Source organism: Rattus norvegicus, chromosome 20 (genome assembly GCF_036323735.1).
Source record: "Rattus norvegicus strain BN/NHsdMcwi chromosome 20, GRCr8, whole genome shotgun sequence".
NCBI lineage: Eukaryota > Metazoa > Chordata > Mammalia > Rodentia > Muridae > Rattus > Rattus norvegicus.
In genome coordinates, this window is record NC_086038.1 from 21854781 (window position 1) to 21879966 (window position 25186).

At 44.6% G+C, this 25186-nt stretch overlaps 1 long non-coding RNA gene across 1 annotated transcript; it reads left to right on the plus strand.

Moving 5' to 3' along the window:
- The first annotated feature begins 27 nt into the window (after window positions 1-27).
- Window positions 28-13379, plus strand: LOC134483800 (uncharacterized). Its single transcript, XR_010060833.1, has 2 exons — window positions 28-924; window positions 12895-13379. It is a non-coding gene; the product is annotated as an uncharacterized LOC134483800 (long non-coding RNA).
- Window positions 13380-25186: the final 11807 nt, after the last annotated feature.

The following is a 25186-nucleotide window of genomic DNA, read 5'->3' on the forward strand; positions in this document are numbered from 1 at the left end:
CAGGGCGGGACACTTAGAGTTTCTCGGGTAGGAGGCAGGGAGAATCATGAGGACTGGGGGAAGAAGAGGGGAGCACAGTAGTGGCAGAAGGTAAAGCCAATTCGCCATGTGAGTTTTGGCTGAGTGGCCACTGGCCACCTCCCTGACTGGGCCTGGGGTAGCAGGAGGAGGTTTAGGAGTACCAAGCCTTTGAAGTAGTCAAAGCATTTTAAAATTAACGGATACTTGCCCCGTGTGTGTGTGTGTGTGTGTGTGTGTGTGTGTGTGTGTGTGTGTGTGTGTGTGTATTTTCTGTTCAGGGATCCAAAATATCTCCTGTGTGGGTGCACGTGTGCAATTTGCTGGGAGCACAAATCGGTGTAGCCAAAAACTCTTCCACAGCCTCCAAGATGAGATATTTTGTATTGTTTATTTTATTTAGTTTCCTTCCTTTGGCAGGTTGCAAGGGTGGAGGGTAGATATGACTGGAAGGGGAGAGGAGCAGATTGAGGTACATGGTCTGAAATTCACAAAGAATCGATAAAAAGTTAAACAAACAAACAAACAAACAAAAAAGCACTCATGCTTAGTGTGGAAATCCGACCCAGGCACTTAAAGATAGCAGGGAGTCTATCTTTTATGGCTTTTATTCTTGGCTATCGGTTAAACCACTCATCAAAGAGGAAGTTCAGTCCACTGTCCCGTTGGAAGAATTCATCATCATCACTATATCACCATCATCATCATCACCATCACCACCATCATCATCACTGTCATCACCATCATCATCATCACCATTGTGATGGTGGTGGTATGAGAATTCCACAAGAGAAGACTGACAAACCAGTAGAGTCAGTCTCTTCATACTAGAGCTTCTTTTTCAGGACCACCACCCATACCTGGCTACCAGGCCAGGTTAGATTTATGAGAGCTAAGATCTATAAGGTAGGGCTGCAGCTGCTTGCCCCAGGGGTTGACTTTGCTTTAAGTATGAGCTTGCCTGTGTATTAAGTCATGAAAGTTTCCTGCTTGCTGTTCAACAAAAACATTTGAATTCTCTCCAAACAGAATCCCGTAAGGAGTAGACATACGCCTTCCTCCCCAGACTCAGCTGAACCCACTTATGTTTGCTTTTACAACAACTCTTCTCTTTGTTCCTTTTGCGGTTTCTAACATAGTTCACCCAAATTTAATTGCTCAGTGCATTGTTAAGTGCGTGAATTCTCGGGAGGGCACTTACAGGCTCCCTCATGCAGCACTGAATCTGGATGAGGTTCATGCGAGCGGTTGATGCAGCCTGGCAAGGCGTGAGGGAAGCCGTTGATTCTTTGACGGGGCCGGGATGGCATCATTATCGGATCAGCAAATCTGAATCATTCTGGATCACTTGGGAATAGGTAGTGTCTGGCTCATGATCTGGGTAACAACGCAGGTAGGTGATAATTACCGGAGTGTTTTAAGTTTCCAAAGAAATGAAAAATCACTCTGTGGGGCATTCCTTGCGAGGGGGTGGGGTGGGGAGGGGAAGCTGGAAATTATAGATGATGCAGTAGACACAGGGGGTAGTGGGAAAAAGCTCCTCACTTTATGCATGATAGCAATACTGTGCCTTTTCCACTGATGTCATCATGGCCACCAGCACCTCTGCTCTCAACTGAAATGTATTGGGTACTTCCTATATTCTGGGTGTATTAGCTGCTCTGCATATTTATTGGTTCTCATATTCTCTCAGTTTTGTGGTACTTGTTATCAAGTCCAGAGCCTCATACGTGGAAGGCAAGCTGTCTGCCGTGGAGTTGCAATCCAGTACACATCATTCTTGTGTAGTAAGTGTTACCCTACTATTATTTCCCTTCTTCACTCAGGGAAGTAAATGCTTGTGAAGCTTGCCTTAAAATTCCCAGTATCAACGTGCTGAAGCTAAGAGTTTAAAGTGTGGTTATCTGCTCAAGGCTCATGGGTTGAAGTTAAGTCCCGTTTTCATCTCCGAGCCCCACGCTCCCAAATGCCAGACTCAGATTCAAATTGTACTTGCAAATACCTCAGCCCTATAGCGGGGCTCTATTTTGACTAGATCATAGCTACGGATACCTGTTTGCTTCACCCTACATTTCACCCTGTGGCTGGGTACCTGAGCTCAGATATCCTGTGCCCATCTTCTCAGCTCTTTTCAGGCTCCTCTCCCCACCTCCTTCTCTCCCAGAATTCTTTCTCCTCTCCGTGTCCCACCTCTGTTTCTTGCCTGAGCCATAGGCCATAGGCTTTTTAATTGACAGGTAAGGCATCTATACAATACACAGGGTGATCTCTCTACACTCAGGTTAGTAGTTGATCTGCACACACAGACACAGACACACACACACATATGTTGTACATATGCATACATAGTCACTATGAGAGATGCATCATATTTCACATTTTGCATTACATCAAAGTTTATTTGCAGCTGTTCATGACAGCAATGTTACAGAACCAACCTGATATCTACCAGCAGAAAAAATGGATAACATGTGGTCTAGCTAGATGAAGGGGTTTTATTCAGCCACAGAGAAGAATGGAATTATGTTATCTACAGGAAAGTGCACACAACTAGAGTTTCTACAACTTATCAGATGAGCAATTAGTCACAGAAAGAGGAATAGTGTGTTTTCTCTCATTTGTGCATCCTAGCTACAAATGCATAAAGTCATGTATGTGTATACGATATGAGACGTAAAAGAGTCTAGAGGAATGGAGACCCTGTACCACACCATGAACAAAGGACACATGCCTATCAGAACATGGCATTTGTGGATTCATGCATTGACTTAGCGGTGTAGCCCATCAGGGCTCAACTGGTTCACTTCCTCACTGTCACTGGGTATGGTGTATAGGTGTGTGTCCCGGGTGCTGCGTGCTTGGAGCCAATGACAGAGTGAGTGACAGAAACAACACTAATAATTTGAGCTTGGAAAGGCACACTCCATCAATGGGGATTAAGAATGGATCTCCCTGCTGAGCTGAGAACGAGCTGCCCAGCAGTGTTCCTGAACCAGACAATTCAAGTCTGAAAGGGAAAATCACTATTAACAAGCAGAGATATCTGTCAGGAGATGTGTCAGGGCTAGAGTGTGGCCCTGAAGACAGGAGAAGTTTCTGTGTGGTGGCCAGAGACTAGCAATGATGCTCAATTGTCTGTGACTGGCGCTAGGTGAGCTGCCGTTGAAGGCTAGCTGTCGGTGATGGCCCAGGGGGCAATTTTATGTATAAACAGTAAAGTCGTATTCTCTATTTTTAAGTTTAGATTTTTGTTTACTACTACTAATTTTCTCTCTTCAAAAAAATTTTTCTATTCATGTTAGTTCTGCTGAGAGAGAAAGAGAGAGAGAGAGGATTTAAACCTGACAGGAGCACGATTAAAGAAGCCACTGCATACCCTAGTACTAGAGTTGTAGTAGGGATAAAAACGTGGGTAACTGAAGGTCTGTGGTCCTCAGCATGTAGCATATCCCTTGTTACCATAGGAGACAGAAAGAAGCTCGCAAATCATGTGTTGGCTCTCTCTGGGGGAAGCCAGGGATTAAACCCAGGGCCTTACACATTCTGTGCATCCTTCTTTCTTATTTTTCTCCCTGTATTATTTATTATGTTTTTTAAAATTTTTAAAAAATTTTTTATTATATATTTCTTTACTTACATTTCAAGGGTTATTCCCCTTCCTGGTTTTCTGTCCATAAGCCCCCATTCCTTCCCCTAATCCTCCCACATACAAGTATTCTCCCTATACATCCCCCTTATTGCCCTCCCCCATATTCCCCTGCACTGGGGGGTCCAACCTTGGTCCAACCAAGGGCTTTCCCTTCCACTGGTGCCCCAACAAGGCTATTCTCTGCTACATATGCAGTTGGAGCCCTGGGTCAGTCCATGTATAGTCTTTCGGTAGTGGTTTAGTCCCTGGAAGCTCTGGTTGGTTGGCATTGTTGTTTTTATGGGGTTGCAAGCTCCTTCAACTCTTTCAGTCCTTCCTCTAATCCCCACCAAGGGGGTCTTATTCTCAGTTTGGAGGTTTGCTGCTAGCATTGACCTCTGTATGGACATTCACTGGATGTGTCTCTCAGGAGAGATCTATATCCAGTCCCTGATTTCCAGAGTGGTTGTACCAGTTTGCAATCCCACCAACAATGGAGGAGTCTTCCTCTTTCTCCACATCCTCGCTAGCATCTGCTGTCACCTGAGTTTTTTTTTCCTTAGCCATTCTGACTGGTGTGAGGTGGAATCTCAGGGTTGTTTTGATTTGCATTTCCCTGATGACTAAGGATATTGAACATTTCTTTAGGTGCTTTTTGGCCATTTGATAATCCTCAGCTGAGAATGTTTTGTTTAGCTCTGTACCCCATTTTTAATAGGGTGATTAGGTTCTCTGGAGTCTAACTTCTTGAGTTCTTTGTATATTTTGGATATTAGCCCTCTATCAGATGTAGGATTGGTAAAGATCTTTTCCCAATCTGTTGGTTGCCGTTTTGTCCTAATGACAGTGTCTTTTGTTTTACAAAAGCTTTGCAGTTTTATGAGGTCCCATTTGTCGATTCTTGATCTTAGAGCATAAGCCACTGGTGTTTTGTTCAGGAAATTTTCTCCAGTGCCCATGTGTTCCAGACTCTTCCCCACTTTTTCTTCTATTAGTTTGAGTGGATCTGGTTTGATGTGGAGGTCCTTGATCAATTTGGACTTAAGCTTTGTACATGGTGGTAAGAATGGATCGATTTGCATTCTTCTACATGCTGACCTCCAGTTGAGCCAGCACCATTTGTTGAAACTGCTATCTTTCTTCCATTGGATGGTTTTAGCTCCTTTGTCAAAAATCAAGTGAACATAGGTGTGTGGGTTCATTTCTGGGTTTTCAATTCTGTTCCACTGATCTACCTGCCTGTCTCTGTACCAATACCATACAGTTTTTATGACTATTGCTCTGTAATACAGCTTGAAGTCAGGGATGGTGATTTCCCCAAAAGTTCTTTTATTGTTGAGTATAGTTTTCACTATCCTGGGTTTTTTGTTATTCCAAATGAATTTGCAAATTGTTCTGTCTAACTCTATGAAGAATTGGATTGGAATTTTGATGGGGATTGCAATGAATCTGTAGATCACTTTTGGTAAAATGGTCATTTTTTACTATATTAATCCGGCCAATCCATGAGCATGGGAGATCTTTCCATCTTCTGAGATCTTCTTCATTTTCTTTCTTCAGAGGTTTGAAGTTCTTGTCTTACAGATCTTTTACTTGCTTGGCTAAAGTCACACCAAGATATTTTATGTTATTTGGGACTATTGTGAAGGGTGTCATTTCCTTAATTTCTTTCTAAGCCTGTTTATCCTTTGAGTAGAGGAAGGCTACTGATTTGTATGAGTCAATTTTATACCCTGACACTTTGCTGAAGTTGTTTATCAGGTTAAGTAGTTCTCTGGTGGAACTTTTGGGGTTGCTTAAGTACACTATCATATCATCTGCAAATAGTGATATTTTGACTTCTTCCTTTCCAATTTGTATCCCTTTGACCTCCTTTCACTGTCTGATTGCTCTGGGTAGGACTTCGAGTACTATATTGAATAAGTAGGGAGAGAATGGGCAGCCTTATCTAGTCCCTGATTTTAGTGGGATTGCTTCAAGTTTCTCTCCATTTAGTTTAATGATAGCTACTGGTTTGCTGTATCTTGCTTTTACTATGTTTAGGTATGGGCCTTGAATTCCTGATCTTTCCAGGACTTTTATCATGAAGGGGTGTTGGATTTTGTCAAATGCTTTCTCAGCATCTACTGAAATGACCATGTGGTTTTTATCTTTGAGTTTGTTTATATAATGGATTATGTTGATGGATTTTCATTTATTAAACCATCCCTGCATCCCTGGGATGAAGCCTACTTGATCATGATAGATGATCGTTTTGATGTGTTCTTGGATTCCGTGTGCATTCTTCCTACCATTGAGCTTGAGGGCCAGAGAAGACACCAGTCACTTCTATACATATTTAACTGGCCAAGATAGGGCACATGATCCCATTTCAGGAGAAGAAGTGCAGTCTGGCTGTGTTCACAGAGCGTGCAAAGTTAGAACCTTAGGGAGCAACTCCCATAGAGGCAGAACCTTTTTACCCCTGTGGTTCTCAAGTGAGGCTCACAGGTCAAGGAGCCTGATGTGATAGCTGCCTAATGTTACCACAGATAGGGTAGTATTAGAATAGGAACACCACCCTAGTGCCTGGTCTGGCTGTGGAGTCTTGTGTTAGATTCTAACAAGAGTCTCCGCTGTATACCCCTACTGCTGATGTCTACATGATGCCTGACTTGTAAACCCACTGGGAGACAGAAGTGAGCTCTGGGGCTAGTGGAAGCTTCTAGTGGCACATCCTAACCCCTTCTCTTAAAGGCATTGTCTAGCATCCTCCCCTGCTGTCAGCTAAAGCCTGGTGCTTAAGTATTAGACCTTCTGATAAAGCCTTTGTCTTTGCTTTTCCTAAGGTTTCACTTAGCACTTAGGAGTCAGCCATTGTTTTTCTGATCACTGTGTCAAGGTTACTGTCAGTCTTCCTATTTACTGCCAAGCAAACAAGAGTTAAATAACTTGCTGCCCGAGTAGGAAGCCAGGAATCAATCCACGCTGGTTTCAGAGCCCACTGAAGCGCGCTCTTGGCTCCTTAGCAAAACGCTGCATTTGGAGAATGCTCACCAAGGCCAAGAGCAATCCAGAGGTGTGGAAAGATTACATTCCCCACAGTCTCATACCCTCCATCCAAGTCAGCAGGACAAGACAGACAAAACATATCAGTGGTTCGGTCGGCGGTCTCACCGTCTTCAGAGCCAACTTAGAGCAAGTTTTCAGGCTGGGCTGTTAATATGACCCTCACCATCATGAGCAGACGACATATCTATGGAGGACCAAGTTCCTCACAGCACATGTTCAGGGCAGAGCTTCTTCTATGCCACTGTGTGAAATCATCATATAAAATCAGTTTGGAGTTCTTTAAACAGAACAGCGCTATCTAGTAATGCGTGATAGAGCCCTATACAATTAACCTCTCTCTCTCTCTTTCTTTCTTCTTCCCTCCTTTTCTCCCCATCTCTTTTCTATATTCATATGATACACGCTCATGCTATGTTGGTAATGGACTGCATAGACAATGGTGGTCCCTCCCGATATTATAGTTTAGGGACGAAATAGGCCACATCATCTAGACTCAGAAAAGCACGTTCTTTAATGTTGAAGAATAATGAAGTTATCTAGTGTCCTAGAGCTCAGAAGATAGCTCATTGTTACAGGACATAAGACTGCATATATGCTTGTAGTGAATTTATCCAAGAAGGTGCTAATGAATATTTACTAGCTGGATCCTGGTTCTTCAGAAAACAAAAAATTTGCTTCGGCTTGTAGTTGTTGTCGGTGTCTGTGGTATAAATATTTCCACCATGCTAACACCTGGTTTATGAGTGAAAAATGCAGGATCAGAAAGAGAATTACTTCTCTCGAGGCTTCAAGAGCTGGCTCTAGCGCCCCAGTGACTGTATTAGACAGGAGAAAAAAAAAAGATACTTTATAGATCAAAGTTGAAAAGAAAATATACTTCAAATTGCAGACAGCCGAACTGAAATGTCTACACGTCGTAGCCCAGAAGAGCAGGGGAAGTGCTTTAATGAGTTTTGTTTCCAGTAGTTTCTCTGAGTTGTATACTTTGGGGTCACTCTGTGGCAAATTGACTATAGCTCTCAGGGAGACCTGTCATTTTGAAGAATGTCAATTCTGGGGCCGACCACTCGGCTCAGTGTATAAAAGTGCTTGTGACGCAAGTCTGCTCATCTGACTTTGACTCCCAGGGCCAATGGTGGAAGGAGAGAACTGATTCCTGAAAGCTGTTCTCTGACACACACACACACACACACACACACACACACACACACACACACACTAATAATAATAATAATAATAATAATAATAATAATGATAATAATAATAAAAAAATACTTTAAAAGTACATATAAAAGAACTTACACTCTGAACAGGGAGGCCTGAATTAAAGACTCTGGAATCAGGAATGTTGAATCCTCTAGTGGGTTTGCTGTTACAAAGAGGTGAGTAGGAGAGTCGGGGACCAGATGTCACATCATTCCTCTGAAAGCTTTCTGATGCTGATAGTTTATAGTTTGGGGCCCAGTGAAAAGATGTGGTAAAATGAACCTAAGGTACATTAGTGGAAATGGACAGAAAATGGAGAAACAGGAAGAAGAGGAGGAGGAGGAAGAGGGAGAGGAAGAAGAGGAGGGAGGAGAAAAAGAGGAAGAAGAGAGTGTGTGTGTGTGTGTGTGTTAGAGAGAGAGAGAGAGAGAGAGAGAGAGAGAGAGAGAGAGAGAGAGAGAGAGATATGATTTGAAGGGGAAAACTAGCATTGAAGAACCTGTGTGTGATGCCAGCGTTTATGAGATTTTGACTGCGATTTCAAGACTTTGTTTATGCTTTCTAATTCAATTTCCACACAGACCTCCTGAGACAGCAGTGGTTTTTCTCTATTTCACAGAAGAGGAAAATGAGTCTAGAGTACAATTAGCTACTCTCAGTCTCTCTCACGTCAGTGGACTGAGCTGCAACCACGCTCTTTGCCTGAGCAGCGCTGCCTTGCGGATGGCGATCAGGGGCAGCATTTGAACTGTAACCCTGTGCGCTGGCTATAAGTCATCCTTGTTGTTCTCTACCTCATACCTTTAAATCTGAAGGGGGTTTATCTACTCAAGTATGATAGGATGCCTTAAAAAAATTATCTAAGGGGATGACAGATCCATCCCCCTAACCGTAGAACTCTGGGACTGGGTGGCTTTGGCTCTGAGGTAGAGGTTATCTTTAGATTTGCTCTAGGCAAAGGTGAAAGGACACAGGTATCTGCTGGGCTTTGATTTAAAGATCCAGCATGGAAAATGGGGGCCAGGAGAGAGAGAGAGAGAGAGAGAGAGAGAGAGAGAGAGAGAGAGAGAGGGAGAAGGAGAGGGAGAGGGAGAGGGAGTGGGAGAGGGAAGAAAGGAGGGAGGAGAGAGAGAGAAAGAGAGAGAGAGGGAGAGAGAGAGAAAGAGAGAGAGAGAGAGAGAGAGAGAGAGAGAGAGAGAGAGAGAGAGAGAGAGAGAGATGCAATATTTGGGTTTCATTGCCCAATAAAGACTATATGGACTCAGAACATTGGTTCTTACTCCCCGAGTCTGGCTCACAAGCAGAAGTAGGCATCAGGCATCTGCCTTAATGAGTAAGAAAATATTGATTAAAAGCGTCAGGCTCCCTCAGCTCCCCAGCTCTGGAATCTTGCTGCTTTGACAGCACAAATCGATATCCTCTTGTGAAGGTTTAAGCTCTGATTTGTGAAATAGGAACTGCACCAGGGCCCAATAAGAGCTACTAGCCAGCAGAGAAACTGGCTCACGGGAGACACATTCACCATTCAGGAGGCTTTTATTCAGGGCATGGAGCCCCTGGCCTGGGCTCTGTGCAGCTTCGCTGGTGACCCATTGGCTCAGACTGCACAGGTAGGGGTCAGATTCTGTGCCTGTGTGGTCTTTATTAGACTCTCCCCTCGTGTGTGGCTGTATCCCTTATACAGAGAGAGAACCCTGATAGTGACTGGCAGGGAGGTCTTTGATGCGCTTACTGGGTTTACTGTAGCAACATTTGCACCGTTTTCTGTTCAGCCCCTTCGAAGGCTCATGGAACATGCTCTGGTAATAGACGCACACACATCCCCTTTGCTCTGGCTCAAGACTGGAGCCTAAGGTTAAACATTTTGTTGTCCGGGAGAGCAAGCATACAGTCTGGAGTCAACACAGACCCATTGACTGTGAAGCGGTCGTTTAGACTTCCGGAGCTTGTTTGCTTGAGTATGAAAATGTAGATAACCGATTCCAGCTGCTAGAGTTGAGGGATTTCTAGAAGACTCACAGTGGAGTGCAAGGTCAGCTCTATAGCAGGTACAGAAGCTACATGCTATGACAACATGATCCTTTCCCTAGGTCACTAATGAACTTATTATCCGAATACATGTCACTCATCTGACGTGGCTCTGAATAACCTTAATGAAGGTGTAAGCATTTGAAGTCCCCATTACCCAACAACGGGGAAGCATTCTGGCAAAGTCTTGACGATACCGGCACTTGGTTAGTAAGGGCGGGAGAGTCAGAATATCAAAGTTGTTCTCAAAAGTTCCAGGTAAGCCTGAGACACGTGATGCTCTGACTTTAAACGGAGTTAAAACTCCCTAACATTGTGCAAGCACATCGCACACACGCGCATACGCGCGCGCGCACACACACACACACACACACACACACACACACACACACACTTAATCCAAACTGGTGGGAAAATTGGATAGCTCAATGAATAAATATGCTTGGCCTCACGCTGATTCTTTGCAAGGCTGGGAGATGGCTATGTACAGGTCGTACTATTCTCTTTGTATTTAGAGAGGTTTGAATTATATGTACGATATGAGAGAAATGGCTGAACAGATGGCACAGTTTGAAGAGACATCATTCAGTTTTGTCAAATGGAAGATTCAGGCATTCATGTGTAACCTTCCCTGCGCCCTGTGTCATTAGTTGACTGGCTCCAGCTAGAACGTTCTCTAGGAGAGGATAGCGAGGCTCAACAATGCTTGTCAGCCGCCTTTCTTCTATTTTCTCTTTAAGTTGGTGCCCGCACTTGCCTTTCCCAAATACCGTGGCGTTTCTCTTGTTTCCATGTATGTAGATAGTTACTCAGCCTCTGCCCTTTCCACCGAAAAGCTCAGTGGGTCTTCCTGCTCTTCACGGTCTGGCGCTAGCACACAAAACACCCCAAAAGAGGAGGAGCAGATAGCAGGGTTGCGGGAGTTCGAGCATTGAACTAGTCAGATTTAAAGAGCCAAGGCGGATACACCAGCTGCTACTCAGAGGCCAGACAGGACCGTGAAAAGTGAAACTGAAGGAGGAGACAGGCAGAGACATCAGTTAAGCTCTTTAAGGGAAAAAGAGCCCAGAGTACCTCGTAAAGGATACAATGCGGGCATTTATATCTTCATTAAGAAGTTTATTAATTAGAGCTGAGTTGTTAACTAGTTTATAGCTCCCTGGGACTTGAGCAAGCCTCTGAGAGAAGCCCACAGAAAGAGAGCAGCCAACCTGGATAATCGCCAGGCTTCGCTCAGGGGTGGTCTACTCCAGCCTGGCAGACAATTTAATATTTGGCAGGTAGGTGAACAAGCCCGAGATGCTTTGCACCATCAGGCTGAGCAAGTTCACAGGCTCCTGGCCAGTTCAACTGTTCATTGGGCTTCTCTCCCACCTTAGCAATGGCTAAGGATCCTCCACCCCCACTCCAGTCCTCCACTGTCTCCAGATTTAGGTGCTCACAGGGATTCTGAGCCTTTCAAAGAATTGGGTGAACCCAGGGGCATTTCCCTTGTGGTCTTTAATGGCGGCAGAGTCCCCCACTTTGAGTTGTTCTTTTTTCTAAGTTCTTATTCTTGAGTTTGTTTGCCACTCGCAATCGTAAACTTGCCCGCTGGGTTTGATGATATCATTCACTTTCATTGGCTTTTAAAAGTTTTCCATTTATTTATTTTCGAGCTGTAGATTTATGTAGCTCATGGTGGCCATGAACTTGCTATGCATCGGAGAATGAGGTTGGACTTCTGGTCGAGCCTTAGAACTGCATGTAGGCTTATCTTACCGTGCAGAATTTACTCGGCGAAAGGGAACAGAACCCAGGGCTTTGTGTACGCTGACTAGCTACTTCCATGGTCCCCGGATAAAAAAGATAAATTATCTTTGGTTTTCACTAGTGTGCACGTGTGATTGCAGGTGCTCCAGAGTCCAGAAGAGGTCGCCAGATGCCCTGGAGCTAGAATTAGAACGAGCCGCCAGATGTGGGGCCTGGGAATCAAACTCAGTCCTCAGTCATAATGGCGAGCGCTTTTAATTTTGAGACCATCATACCAGTTCAAACCCCTTCCCAGCATTGGTTTTTGACTCTTCAGTTCTCTCCCAAGTAGGAAAAAAAAATTAAACACTTCAGGAGGGTCCAGTATAGAAAGTGTCTGGAGAAAAAATAACTATGTCAGAGAGAGAGAGACAGAGAGAGACACAAACAGAGAGAGACACAGAGAGAGAGAGAGAGAGAGAGAGAGAGAGAGAGAGAAAGAGAGACAGAGACAGAGACAGAGAGAGAGCCATGCCAGAGAGAGAGGGAGAGGGTGGCAGACAGGGAGGGGGAGAGGAAGAGAGAGAGAGAGAGGAGGGGAGGGAGAGAGACAGAGACAGACAGAGACCTGGAGACTGCAGGTTCCTTGCACAGATGATTGAAATTTGACTTCTCAACAAACCCTGGCTGAAGACAGCATACTTACCACCAGTTTCTCTTATGGGTCAGTTTGGAATTGCTATGCTTTGTTGAAATACCATCCCTCAGACAGTACGTCTCTCATACTTGTGTGTAGGGAGTGTCCCCACTCGAGGGCACAGCACATTTTCTTTTTGCATCTCAGATCCTGGCTGCTTCAGATCCTAGGCCTAACCTCATGGCAAGGAAAGATGTCCTATTTTGAATGCTCAATTCCTGCCAGCAGAGGACATACTTAACTTTCCCTGGTTCCCATTCCATGTCTTATGTGAGATTTGCTGCATTTGGACTCTAGGAAGTGACTAGACTCACGGATCCCACTAATTTACCAAGGGCTGAAAGTTGCTTTCCTTCCATGAATTGTTCCTATGGCTCAGGGCCAGGTCAAAGATCAACCCCCTGGAGTCTCCTCCAGTAGATTTCCATAGGTTTCACACCAGAGAGCTGAATACTTTTAAAGACTTTTGGGAGGTCACACGGCAAATTCTTTTGATGGTTTTACTCATCTCTTCTTTTTTCTTTCCTTTTTGTAGAGGTTAAAAAGCTAAAAACTACATTTCCAGTACTACCTTACAACAGGAGCTCTGGGTATGAAATCGATTACTTTTTGTCTTCTTGAATCAGATGTTCTTGTACCAAGTCATACTAGATGGGAGGGAGGTGGAAGCCATTTTTTCTGCTTCATTCTTTTCTCCCTTGCTGGCAAGAAAAATGGAAACCAGTGATGTTGGGCATGTGCATTGTGCCTCTTAACCTCCAGCTTCCAGAGGATCAAGGTCATGTGAAAGTCACGTCTCAACACCTGGATTCCAGTGTCCACTCCAGCTTCCAAAGGATCAGGGTCAGCTCTTTGAACTCTACTTCCAGATTCTCAGGGCCAAGCAACACAGGCGACTTAGTGTTTACACCTCTTGTGGCAGCCTGGGAGGAAGGTCACATTGCCAATCAGATGCCTTGTGAGCCCTTCTGTGGATCTTGTTAACTGAAATTCCCTGAATGAAATCTCTGCTTGCTCAAAGTACCTTGAGTGGGACCTGGAGAGGTGGTTAAGTCAGCGAAGTGACTGCCCTGCAAGCAGGAAGACCAGAGTTCCATCCCCAGAATCTAAACCCCTGACCTGTGAGGGGAAGCCCCGTCCTGCTACCCCGGAAGAGAAGGAATTTCTGGGATGATGTGGAACCCCATGGCTTTAGCCCTTCAGGTAGACCAGAACACAACATGGGACAGAAAATCTAGAGAAGAGAGGATGAGAAGGGGTGCATCATGGGAAAGGTGTCAGGCAGGTGCCTGGTTAAGAGGTTAAGTAGGGCATCTGTTAAAGCAAGGCTTTGCTGAGGAGCACAATACTTGGGTACTTGAGAAAAACTTGACGTGTCCTTAGTGAATTTCTGAGTTTACTTTTTAAAAGGTACCCAAAGATGAACAAGGGTGAAAATAACAAACCCAGTATAGTTAGAGTTTTTATTGTTGTGAAGAGACAACATGACCATGGCAACTCTTGTAAAAGACATTTAATTAGGTTGGCTTACAGCTCAGAGATTTAGTTCACTGTCATCATGGCAGGAAGCATGGTGGCACACAGGCAGACACTGTGCTGGAAAGGTAGCTGAGACTTCTATATTTGGATTGGCAGACAGCAGGAAGAGAGGGTGCCACACTGGGCCTGGCTTGAGCATCTGAGACCTCAAAGCCTGCCCCTTCATGATGCACTTCCTTCAAAAAAGTCACACCTATTCTCACAAGGCCACACCTCCTAATAGTGCCACTCTCTATGAACCCCTGAGGACCAATTATATTTAAGCCACCATACCTAGGGAGAAGTCAGAAGGTAACAAGAAAAAATCCAATTTTTAGAACAACGCTGATGTTACTAAATTGAAGAGAGGGCTGTGGGTAGCGATGATATCGCTCAGGGCTTTGAGAGGAGACTGGAACCAGAAAAGATCACTTGGGTAACAGATTCCCATGGTGACTTAATGTTTCTAACAAAACAGAATGGCACCTGGGAAGTAGACCTGGTTCTTGTAAAGACGCCAGTGCGAAATGTCCACAAACTGTGGGAGTGTTTCTGAAGGGAGACAGTTGTGACACGTGTATCTATCCAAAAAATGAGAAGCAAAGAAAAATACAGTGCCAAGAGCTAAAGAGTGGGGGTTGCATCTGTCATTTCTCTTTGTACACGACACATTCACTTTTCGAACCCCTCTTCCTTCTCCCAGCCCTTCCGATCCTAAATGCATCCGTGAAAACCATGCTTGTTCTCTGTGGTCCACAGGAGAACACCAATAAAAAAGTCAGGTATGGTGGCGTGTGCTTATAATCCCAGTTCTCGTGAGGTAGAGATGGGGCAACGCCCAAGGCTTGCTGACCAGGCAGCCTAGTCCTCATGGAGGGCTCCAGGACTATGAAAGACGCAGTCTCAAAAACCAAGGTGCACAGCGCTCGATGAATGGACCACACGGGAATATGGATACATACTCTACATTTCTGGGTTCGCGTTGACTACTGCAGATCTCTCAACTGGCTCACGCATGCTTACTTCTGAAGCCAGCTCTCTTTCTCATCACCAGATCCTAGATCTGACAAGGAAAGAAAGACCGAAGATAAGCTCCGCCCTTCCTCATGATGCTGGTGTGGCGGGGTATCGTGGCGTGGCAGGCATGATGGCCTGCATATGAACCAAGTATCATATAACTTTAGAGCTGACGTCAGTCAGGCACTCCGCTTAGTTTCCAACCAGATCTGGTGCTGAGAGTGCCATTGATATGTTGAAGAGAGTTCGTCTCTGGAGACTATACTGGCAGCCGGTCCCCTTCCCCCGACCCGCCCCCTTTTGTTTTTTTCAAGATTTTTTGAAAAGCAGACAGGGGTAGCATATATAAGCCACTGATATGTGAGCATGCTGGGTAACCTGGTCTTCTTTAATTGTTAAGGTAGATCACTGTGGGTAATTGGGTAATGTAGTCATCTTTCCTAGTGGGGAAGGCCTTTTTTTTTTTTTTTTTTTTTTTTTTTTGGCATGGGGATAATTGAATTGGTAATGGGAAGGTAGAAGTGTTGTTTTGTGTCAAAATATTCATTTCTCCCATAACTGTTGAGTAAATGTAGCCATTAGAGTCTGCACACAGCCTTCCTTAATCCTTTGTGTATTCAGGCGGCAGGCACACGTCTCCCGCTGCGAGACAGATTTGGGCGAGATGAGCATTTTCAGAAAGAGCAGGAATCTGTTCACCATCTGGGGAGGGCACAGTTAATTCTTTTGTGTTCAGCAAGGATTCAGGTGACTTGGGGTGGGGGTGGGGGGGAGGAAGAGAAAGGAGGCGGTTCTGAATTTTGGCTAAGGACTGAATCCAGCTTTTCCTGCAGCAGCTGGAACCGAAGGGATCCGAAAGGCAGAGGAAACATCAGGCACACATATGTCCCTGAGGTCTTTCTGATGGTCAGAGGCGACGTCAGTTTTTTGCACTGAAGGCACGGTTCTCTAAGGTGGCCCTGCCACACTTTTGGATTGATTTTCAATAGAAATTCCTTTTTAAGTGTCTGGTTGCTTTATAGCAAATGGCCTTGCTTCCTGTGGAGTGGGTATCTCCCCATGCTAACCTCTTATTTTATTTCATTAACCCTTTTCTGAATGGTGATTGCTGTGCACCAAATGCAAATCTCCATGACAACCGCGTTAAGGCACATAGTATTACTCTCATTTTGGAAGTGGGAGACCCAAGAGACAGACTAAGAACTTACCCACCAGCCAGGTGGCGGTGGTGCACACCTTTAGTGCCTGCACTCCGGAGGCAGAAGCAGGTGGATCTTTGAGTTTGAGGCGACTCTGGCCTACAGAGGGAGTTCGAGGACAGCCAGGGCTACATAGAGAAATGTTTTTAACCCCTCCAACCCCCCCAAACCAAAAACAACCCCCCCAAACCAACCAATACTGACAAAAAGAGAAACCCACCATCATGTAGCTAGCAAACCACAGCTCAGGGTGCTGTAACTGCTCCACCAACCTGTCTACCCTTGCGGTTTTCATCCTGGGTCGGTTTCCTTTGTTTCTTTTCTCTAAGCAAGGGCAGTCACATATTGCACTGTTATTCACTCCCTAGGCTAGTAGCCGGTGTGCCCAACCTTTTGGCATTGCAGCACAAGACTGTCTACACAATTCATGCTCGAAAGCCACACAGTGGATGGACAAAAAGGAAATCTGAAAAGAAACAAGCCTCAATGTTTTATTTTATTTTTTTATTTCTTTATAGTCCGGTCGTTCCCCCACTCCAGGTCCATCCTCTCACAGTTCCTCATCCCATTCCTTCCCCAACCCTCCTCCCCCAACCTCCCCCTCCCGAATCCACGAAGATGTCTCCACTCCCTGCCCCTCCCACCAGGCCTTCCCACTCCCTGGGGCCCTGAGTCTCCCGAGGGTTAGGTACATCTTCTTTCGATGAGGTGAGACCAGGAAGTCCTCTGCTGTATATGGGTTGAGGGGCTCGGACCAGCTCTTGTATGCTGCCTAGTTGGTGGCTCAGCGTCTGAATCTCAGCATTTTAAAATCAGTTTAATTTCTTGTGTTGTCCGTCTTCATAGCTATCCTGGATGTACTCGGACACACAGATCGTGCCTGAAGCCTCTCCTCTGTTCACTGGGCCCTGTTCCAGTTTGTGACCAGCACTTAGAGGCAGAGGATTCCTTATCCAGGTTGGACGCAGGCAGAGTAGCAACTTGCTCTGGATGTAGCTCCTTTATTTCAGAACTGGGTCCACCCTCCCTACCCGTTGTAACTTCATTGACTTCTGAAGCACAGACAAAAATTCCACCTGATAAAAGGCTGTATCTCTTGATGTCTGTTCATTGTCTGTATAGGGCTTTTATTATATTAGAAAATACCACTGGCTTTTTTTTTGTCATAAAACTAAGATTTAAAGCCTCCAGCTATATGGGAATCTTAAAAATTTTATTAACTATTATTGCCACCATCATCATCACCACCACCACCACCGCCACCACCATCATCATCATCATCATTATTGTGTGGTGTTTTGGTTTTCTGGCCCCAGCCATGGTCACGCGATGGCCCGGTGCTCACTGTGTAGCCCAGGCTGGCTCTGAAATTATGGCAATGCCGTCTCAGCCTCCCGAAGGCTGGCATTCTAGGTGTGAGATGGCATGCCTGGTTTTTTCTGGAAACTCTTTTTGGAGCATGCTGTGTCTCTCTTCATTGCAAAACTGTCGAAGGTTAAAAATATGAGCTGCTATGGAAGTTTTGCTACGGTGTTTAAATCAGACAAACTCCACTGTGTTTTACAGCCCTGTTGCCGAGCGAGGTCATGTTCTGAGTTTCACTTGGTGGTGTCTGGTGAGCCTTGTCCTCTAACGGCAGGGTTGATGTTAGTAGGAGTGGTCACGGAGAGTGGTGTGACATCGAGGTGGTGTGTGACCAGAGTGCCCTTTTATAGCAGATATTTAAGGGGGAGCAAGGCCATTTCCTAGACTAGTCAGTCCCCGCCTAGTAATCCTATTACTGATTTTCTCAGCCCTCAGCTGTCTAGAACAGGGCTTTCCAAGTAGAGAATCTTCATATTTTTTTATCTTTTTTTTTTAACAAAATCTCAAAGGAAGCTTTTCACACCATCTCAAAAACCCCTCAAACTAAATGTCCCTCCCTTCTTCTTCCTTTGTGTCGCTCTATCTGTCCTCCTGACTTCCTCTTACTCTCTATGACTTTTTCCTTTGATCACTCCCTGTCAACCGGTTGCTTGCTCTGCCTGTTGATCTATGACTGACTTTACTTAATCCTGTTTACAATAAACAGAAAGCTCATGGATTAAAGGCATGTGCTAGGGACAAGCACAAGTAGACACAGGTTTTTCCAGTAACAAAACGATATCAGGGTTCACAGTGTCATCAGATATCCTGCATCAGCTCTGCCCAAGTTCAAGTGAATTAGTCAAGGTATGAAAACTAAGAATTGGGTCATTCTGATAAGTGGATGTGATCTGCTGCTTCCCGATATAGTAATATACTTATTGTCTTAGTTAGGGTGTTACTACTATGAACAGATACTGTGACCAAGGCAACTCTCATAAGGACAACATTTAATTGGGGCTGGCTCACAGGTTCAGAGGTTCAGTTCATTATCATCAAGGCAGGAACATGGCAGCAACCACGCAGACAGGCAGGCATGGTTCAGGAGCTGCTTAGAGTTCTACATCTTCAGCTGAAGGCTGCTAGCAGAATACTGACTTCCAGGCAGCTAGGGTGAGAGTCTTAAAGCAACACCCACAGTGACACACTTACTCCAGAAGGGCCACATCCACTCCAACAGGCCACACTTTCTTTTTTTTTTTTTTATTATTATTAACTTGAGTATTTCTTATATACATTTCGAGTGTTATTCCCTTTCCCAGTTTCCAGGCAAACATCCCCCTCCCCCCTCCCCTTTCTTATCGGTGTTCCCCTCCCCACCCTCCCCCCATTGTCCCCCTCCCCCCAACAGTCTAGTTCACTGGGGGTTCAGTCTTAGCAGGACCCAGGGCTTCCCCTTCCACTGGTGCTCTTACTAGGATATTCATTGCTACCTATGAGGTCAGAGTCCAGGGTCAGTCCATGTATAGTCTTTAGGTAGTGGCTTAGTCCCTGGAAGCTCTGGTTGCTTGGCATTGTTGTACATATGGGGTCTCGAGCCCCTTCAAGCTCTTCCAGTTCTTTCTCTGATTCCTTCAACGGGGGTCCTATTCTCAGTTCAGTGGTTTGCTGCTGGTATTCGCCTCTGTATTTGCTGTATTCTGGCTGTGTCTCTCAGGAGCGATCTACATCCGGCTCCTGTCGGTCTGCACTTCTTTGCTTCATCCATCTTGTCTAATTGGATGGCTGTATATGCATGGGCCACATGTGGGGCAGACTCTGAATGGGTGTTCCTTCTCTGTCTGTTTTAATCTTTGCCTCTCTCTTCCCTGCCAAGGGTATTCTTGTTCCCCTTTTAAAGAAGGAGTGAACCATTCACATTTTGACCATCTGTCTTGAGTTTCATTTGTTCTAGGCATTTAGGGTAATTCAAGCATTTGGGCTAATAGCCACTTATCAGTGAGTGCATACCATGTATGTCTTTCTGTGTTTGGGTTAGCTCACTCAGGATGATATTTTCCAGTTCCAGCCATTTGCCTACGAATTTCATAAAGTCGTTGTTTTTGATAGCTGAGTAATATTCCATTGTGTAGATGTACCACATTTTCTGTATCCATTCCTCTGTTGAAGGGCATCTGGGTTCTTTCCAGCTTCTGGCTATTATAAATAAGGCTGCAATGAACATAGTGGAGCACGTGTCTTTTTTATATGTTGGGGCATCTTTTGGGTATATGCCCAAGAGAGGTATAGCTGGATCCTCAGGCAGTTCAATGTCCAATTTTCTGAGGATCCTCCAGACTGATTTCCAGAATGGTTGTACCAGTTTGCAATCCCACCAACAATGGAGGAGTCTTCCTCTTTCTCCACATCCTCGCCAGCGTCTGTTGTCCCCTGAGTTTTTGATCTTAGCCATTCTCACTGGTGTGAGGTGAAATCTCAGGGTTGTTTTGATTTGCATTTCCCTTATGACTAAAGATGTTGAACACTTCTTTAGGTGTTTCTCAGCCATTCGGCATTCCTCAGCTGTGAATTCTTTGTTTAGCTCTGAGCCCCATTTTTTAATAGGGTTATTTGTTTCCCTGTGGTCTAACTTCTTGAGTTCTTTGTATATTTTGGATATAAGGCCTCTATCTGTTGTAGGATTGGTAAAGATCTTTTCCCAATCTGTTGGTTCAGGCCACACTTTCTAATAGTGCCACTCCCTGGGCCAAGCATATACAAACCATCACATTGGTCTTCTTGGCATCCAGTGACCAACCAATTAATGTTACATTTTATATTGATCGACTCCTTTAACTTTCAACCTCATTCCTTGTCTAAGTGATGACTTTTGTCTCCACTCAAAGTCTTTGATTGGTGGGTTGAGAGCTTTTGATTTGGACTATAAATAGCTACTTATCATTTTTATTCACTGGTTACAAAGCTTTGTCAACAGCTTGTCGGTATACTGTCTTAGTCTCATATCTGTTGTTGTGACCAAACACCCAAGGCTGGGTTATTTATGAAGAAGGCAACCGATAGAACACCTTGTGTTGAAAACACGATACTTATCTCAGATTGTATCTCTCAGCATTAACTTTGGTTGGAGACTAATTTTTATGGCTACAGACCATATTTGCTATTGATGAACTATTACTGATTCTTCCTGATAGAAGAGGCAGGATAGAAACCTGAACCTTTTACTCATAGGGCCTTCATCAATACATCTATGCCAGCATTTCTTAACCTGTGGGTCGTGACCCCTTTGGGGGTAGAGTGACCTTATCACAAGAGTCCCATATCAGATATTTAAATTATGATTCATAACAGCAGCAAAATTATAGCTATGAGGTAGCAATGAGACCAATTTTATTGTTGAAGCTCATCACAACATGAGGTACTGTATTGAAGAATCGCAGCATTGGGAAAGTTGAGAAGCACTGTTCTATTCCTGTTGATTCTGAACTACCTACCTTCTTTTTCTTTCCTTCCTTCCTTCCCTTCTTCCCTCCCTCCCTCCTTCCTTCCTTCCTTCCTTCCTTCCTTCCTCCCTTCTTCTTTCCTCTCCTTCTCTTCCTCCTCCTCCTCCTCCCCCCCCTCCTCCTCCTCCTCCTCTTCCTCTTCCTCCTTTTCTTTTTGAGATAGGGTTTCCCTGTGTAACCACCCTGGCTGTCCTGAAACTCACTCTGTAGTTATAAGCTGTCTCCATCCTGAGTGCTGGAATTAAAGGCATGAGCCACCACCACCCAACTCTTTTTCTCTTTTCTCTACTCCTATCTCCACCTGCAGAAGAAAAGAAAAGTAAAAAAAGATATTGCATTTTATAATCAGCATCACCATCATTCAATTATTACTGTGTCCGTATGATGTGTGTGGGCGTGGGCATGCTCCTGCGTCAAGCCCGCATATGAGATCGCATGTTTCCAGGAGTTGCTTCTCTCCTTCGGTTATGGCTTCCCAGTACTCTACTGGGGTTGTCAAGCTGGAGCAGCAAATACTTTTACTTATGGAGCAATCTCACTGTCCCTGGTGTTACCCTCAACTTCATTGCTATCGTGAAGTCCATTCCTTCCACTGCGCAGCGTACTCTCAAAGCCTTTTATGCCTCCCTTCTGTTGCTCAGTTTGTAGCTCATGAATTTGGCTTCACAGAGGTCAAATGTCTGAGCCAAGCTTATATAGACAGAAAATGTCTTTGTGTGTGTGTGTGTGTGAAGCTGGTTAGATTCTAGCACTCCTGTGTGTGTAAGAAGCAAGTCCCATTTGAATTAGTTACTGGGTCACGAGAAAAAGAATATATTGCAAAGAGTTTGGGAGCCACTGGAAGAGTAGAAGAGAGACTTATAGGGACCAGGCCAACTTTTGAGAATTTGGGGGCTACAGCCAATATTCTGGAGCCTGCGAAAGCATCTGTCCTTGCCATGTCTTCTGTGAGTGGCTAAGTCTAACTTCCCCAGGTGCTCGGGGATACACCTGTCATTAGGTTTGCCACATACAATGCCCATCGTCCTTCTAAGGGACCTCACAAAGCTGTGCCCCTGTTACAGAAAAGTGTCAGTAGATGGCACTCAAGTGTCTTTTTCTAACAAACGCCACTGGGCTTGAGATAGGGACACCTTTTCTACTTTTCACAAAGGCTTTTTATGGGTTCCATGTGACTCCGTCTTCCAGGACTTCTAAGCTTGTGTTTTCTTCTTGAATATGACCAAAGAAGAAAAGAACCTCTCCTGCAAACTCCATCAGAGATAGCCTAGATAACACCTTTGCTGGACCCGGCTTGGTTTGCATTTTGGTCCCAGTTCCTGTGGCTGATAATACCATCTGTGGTTTAACTCCTCAGACCTCACAGTTCATGCATGCTTTTCTTTCTGTTAATGGAAGTTCTACCGCTGCCTACGAAACTCAGCAAATCCATGTACGATTGTCAATGCACCGTTTAAAAGACAAGTGTTCAAAATCATCACCGGTCTTCAGAGTCCATTACCCAGGGAAATGGGTACATGCCTGCTACAGTTTGAATTTGTCTTCTTTAAAGTTCAATGTCATAGGATCAAGGATCAATTAGGTGATGAGGGCTCCTCTCCCCATGGGTTGATCAAGTCCTTATGGAAGAGGTTTCACAAAGAATTCCCACAATCTCGTCTTTCTGCCATTCTCCATATGAGAGCCCAAGATTCGTCTGTGGGGAAATCTTGCCACTTAAGATTCAAGTCTACTGTGTCCTGATAGCTCCCCTGAGCTCCGTGCAGAATAGAGGATCCCTTTCCCAGCAGGGCGTCCTCTTCTCTACCATATCTGGGATGCCCCAAAGCACACACTCTACCTGAGGAGTGCCATGTCGTCATAGGCAGAAATGACATGTTCAACTTCCTGGAATCCCTTTCCATGCAAATGAGGTATCCCCAGAACCTTAAACCTCAGCTGATGAAACTTCAACCTAGGAAGAACCCCTTCTGACTTTGCAATGTTTATATAGCCCTTGTCCACCCTGAATAAAGCATACAATCTGTTTTGTTGACTAATGTACTGGCTGGTTTTGTGTGTCAACTTGACACAAGCTGGAATTATCACAGAGAAAGGAGCCTCCGTTGAGGAAATGCCTCCATGAGACCCAACTGTATAAGGCATTTTCTCAACTAGTGATCTAATAGGGAGGGCCCAGCCCATTGTGGGTGGTGCCGTCCCTGGGCTGAAACCTCTTTCATAAAGACTTGATCAACCCATGAGGAGAGGAGCCCTCATCACCTAATTGATCCTTGAGCCTACGTTACTGGGTACACCTGGACTTTAAAGAAGACATATTCAAACTGTAGCAGGCATATATACCCATTTTCCTGGGTAATGGACTTGGGTTCTATAAGAGAGCAAGCTGAGCAAGCCAGGGGAAGCAAGCCAGTAAGTAACATTCCTCCATGGCCTCTGCATCAGTTCCTGCTTCCTGACCTGCTTGAGTTCCTGTCCTGGTGGTGAACAGCAATTTGAATGTGTAAGCTGAATAAACCTTTTCTTCCCCTACTTGCTTCTTGTTCATGATGTTTGTGCAGGAATAGAAACCCTGACTAAGACAACTATTGCTAAGACAACTGTTGTCTAAGAGAACTGTTTTCTTTCTTTCTTTTTTTAAGATTTACTTATTTATTATATTTAAGTACATTGTAGCTGTCTTCAGACCCACCAGAAGAGGGCATCAGATCTCATTACAGATGGTTGTGAGCCACCATGTGGTTGCTGGGATTTGAACTCGGGACCTCTGGAAGAGCAGCCAGTGCTCTTAACCATTGAGCCATCTCTTCAGCTTGAGAGCTGTTTTCTAAAAGAGTTGTAACACTGAAGAGCTGTAACCTCCTACCCCCTCCTACCCCCTCTCAGCACCTCACCCCCTTTGCTGCTGGACTGGGGATCCTTCTAGATATCACATCGTCCTTTCCCTCCTGATGTGTGTCCAGGTACAGACACTCACTGTGCAGCAGCGCCTGAATGCCCCAAAGGAAGAAGGAAGAAGGAGGAGGAGGAAGAGAAAGAAGAGGAAAAAGAAGAAGAAAAAAAGAAGAAGAAGAAAAAATGGAACCACATTCTTCTACTCCCGAGAGTGCAGTAACTAAGGAACTACCTTAGAACAGCACCCGACCTTAACAACCCCTTTGTGGTGATTCAATATATGGAAATATCTTTTACCTTCTAAGAGAGACTGGAACTTTGCTGGTCCTTACAGCCACCTTTAAGAAGTCACCTAAGAGTTAAGGCTGCTATCCTACTGTGTACTCAAACTGCTTGCTTAACCTGCCTTTAAGAGAACAATGTGACAATCAACTTTACTTACTTTGAATATCCCCTGTATTCAACTTTTACAATGTAAGCTAATTCATAGCTGTAATCTTACAAGGCGTTGTCTTTTGTGCTCCTGACCCAGACTGTGCGTGGGTGTCTTTTGTTGAAAGCAGCGGATACTGAAGTTGCCAGCTACTTTCTAAAATCTACTATAACGGTTGAAAGCTACCATTTATGGATGTTGGATGACGAACAATGATGGTTGTTATCTGGGTCAGCTGGGATCAGTAGAGGTGTGGACTTAATCCCTTGTAGAACTCTGTCAAAGATTTCTGCAACATTGTGTCCCATTCCTTCTCCTGTGTGATGCTTTCTATGTTGTTAAATAAATGCAGAGCAAAACCCTTTGCCAGAGACAGAGACACAACTCATACAGCAGACAGACACAGAGACATGCACAGTCACACAGACACACATTGGGACACACACACAGTCACAGGGACAGACAGATTCAGATTCATGCGACGGACTGAAGGACAAGGACTGAAGGGACAGAGAACGTGAAGTAGAGAATTCAAATCTGGATTCACTTTTGGGCAACATATTCCAAGGGAAAATTAAAAAGAATTTTTTTTCCTTAATGAAACATTAGTGGTAACTTTGCTAATCACTAATGCATATAATTCATGTATCCCTTGATCTTGGACTTCTCAGCCTCTGGAACTGTAACAAATAAAGTTTTAGTTATATAGTGTTTCCTATATAACCTGTTTTATTTTGTTGTCGCAGCAGAAGTGGAGGGGGGAGGGGGTGGGCAATGCTTTTCTCCCAATCAGGTCAAATTGGGATGCTGTGAATTGCTAGGCTTTGGGGCTAATTTAGCCATTTCCAGTCCATCTGTGACACAATAATACAGGGGAAATAGATTAACCACAATAACATTTCCCACTTCTGTTAATCCTGA